General features: G+C 46.9%; 1 non-coding gene across 1 annotated transcript; it reads right to left on the bottom strand.

The window, feature by feature from the left end:
- Positions 1-1002: 1002 nt before the first annotated feature.
- On the bottom strand, positions 1003-1073 carry TRNAG-GCC. The gene has a single exon. It is a non-coding gene; the product is annotated as a tRNA-Gly (tRNA).
- Between the last annotated feature and the right edge of the window lie 1316 nt (positions 1074-2389).

Below are 2389 nucleotides of genomic sequence, written 5' to 3'. Positions count from 1 at the left end.
TGCAGCCTCAAGTGATGAATGCTGTAGAAACTTGGACACCTAGCAAACAGCAAACCAGTCAGATTCAAGAGGAGATTAGCATACCTTCCCTAAAATTGCACCCAAACAGGCATTGACAGTGGCCACTGGCATCACCAGACACTCTGGCCTTCTTGACAAGTGGAGAACTTTCTAAAATGTGCTTCCCCCCACCTTGCAAATAGGGCTCCAGTCTAGCGGTGTGTGAGCAGCATGGAGCACCCTAGTACAGACTGACTTCTTGTTGCCATCAGCATTTTTAAATCACCAGGGCTCTTTCCATTAGCAAAGTTACCTTCTGGGGACCTAACTCCCACTGAAAAATCAATTAAAATTGAACCCCCACTCAATCAGACCTGTGGATAGAGCCCTGGCCTGGAAGAGGCTGCTTCTGCCTCTGGTCTGCCCAGTCACATCAGGCAAATTGGATTATTTCTCTGAACTAGAGTTTTCTTGTGTGTAAAATGAGGAGGCTGATACCAGTCCTTTAGTTCTTGCTAACAACCCTGCTTATGAAAGCCAGTCTCACAGCATTTAAAAAGTGGTGACAGCTAGTGGGCTGTCTGTTAAGGGTGTCTGGGTTTTAGCTACACTACGAGATTCCTAAAATTGTCCTCAGTGCAACACTTCTTACAGACTCTGTCAACAGCCTCAGGAAGGATGCATTGCTCCCCATAGCTTTCAATAAATTGACTCATCCTGCTGTTGAGAGAAGGGGCTTTCCCAGCTTTCATTTATCTTGAACTCAGTTGGTTTATGCTAATTTACTCAAAGGGTAATTGATCCTGGGCTGGAGCCTATTATTCAGCCAGTTCTGGAAAAAAACTTTGAGTGAGGAAATAGGGAAATTCTGAAGGAAAGACAGGTGAGGAGTTTACTTCAGGGCCTGGGATTCACAGTCAAGAAACAAGAGAGAATATCAAGCCAGTATCTTTGGCAAGGACAAGCATGGGGAAAGCATACAAAATACTCACCTGGAACACCTGCACTGGCTGGGAATTGAACCCAGGTCTCCTGCATGGCAAGCAGGAATTCTACCATTGAACCACCAATGCTGGCTTGCTTTGGATTTCCACAGCCAAAGGGAGTTGGGTGCGGTGGACACCGACCTAGTCTAAACCTCTTTTTTCTGTTTTCAAAAGTGGCCTCTGATTTTGAGTGTCAACAGTTATTTTGAACATTTCTGCCTGAGTGACTTACCTGAAGTTACATAAAGAGTCCAACGTGGAACTGAGAAAAAACCCAGAAGTCCTGTCAGCCAGAGCCCAGTTCTCTACTGTCTTGTAGACCAGTGGTTCTCAACCTTTTTTGTACCAGGTCCCATTGTAAACATAGATGGCCAGTCCCACGCCAGTACCCCTCACTCCTGACCTGCTGCCCCCCTGCCCCCAAGCCCTCGCTCCCCCCTCCTCCTAGTGTGTGGGGCAAGGGGTGAGTGTGTGTGTGTGGGGGGGGGGCAGGCAGCCCCTCACAAGCTGGAACTCTGCCTGCTTGCAAGGGAAAAGCTACAGCTTCCCTCATTTTTCTCCTTTAAAGGAGAATCCATTTTTAAAGTTTGTTTGCAACCCTCTCATATGCTCTTGCAATCCCCTTATGGGTTGTGACTGCACAGGTTGAGAAACACTGTTGTAGGATGCAGTCACTTGCACCTGTGTAAAGGCTGGGGACTTTGACTAGGGTGTGCCAGTGCTTCTGTTAGGACCAAAGCCAAAAGTTCCTGGCTAGAAGGTCTTGCCCCTCTGCTCATGGTCAGACCAATCTCCATATTGGGAGTCAAAGAGGAATCTTAACCCCTGGTCAGACTGGTATGGACTGTGAGGGATTTTGCCTTTCTCTGTAGCAGTGGGCATGGCCCTCTACCTGGGAACCTCTTGAGCATATATTGACATTTCATAGGAGCAGGGCATTTGCTGCCATGGTTCCCCTGCTTTACCTGTGGTAGCTTAGGGTCTTAGGTCTGTGTTGTGTCAGGACTGATGGGAGTCTTATGCAAAGTTTAGATTAGGGTTTGTAAGCAACAGTTTGAATAGGGATGATGCTGCCTCAGGCAGAGGGTTGGACTAGATGACCTCTGGAGGTCTCTTCTAGCCCCACTTCTCTCTGACTGTAAAGTGAGTATAAAATGCTACCAAGTCAGAATTTTCCTTGAGTTACTGTGGCAGTAGCAATGTTCATAGCAATAAAAATATACTTGAGGTTCAGGCAATGGAGAGTCACCCTTCCCCCTCAATTCTATGCCAATCTTTCAACCACGATAAAGTTCCTGCTCAGACTTGTTTATCCCTAACAGAAATACAGTACGCCTGGAGTGTGATGCCTTCTGCCTAAATTTTCCTCCTAAGGAGTTAAATGCACAACTACAAAAGCACTG

Source organism: Crocodylus porosus, unplaced genomic scaffold (assembly GCF_001723895.1).
Source record: "Crocodylus porosus isolate Cpor-Errol unplaced genomic scaffold, CroPor_comp1, whole genome shotgun sequence".
NCBI lineage: Eukaryota > Metazoa > Chordata > Crocodylia > Crocodylidae > Crocodylus > Crocodylus porosus.
This window is presented reverse-complemented; position numbering and strand designations above follow the sequence as displayed.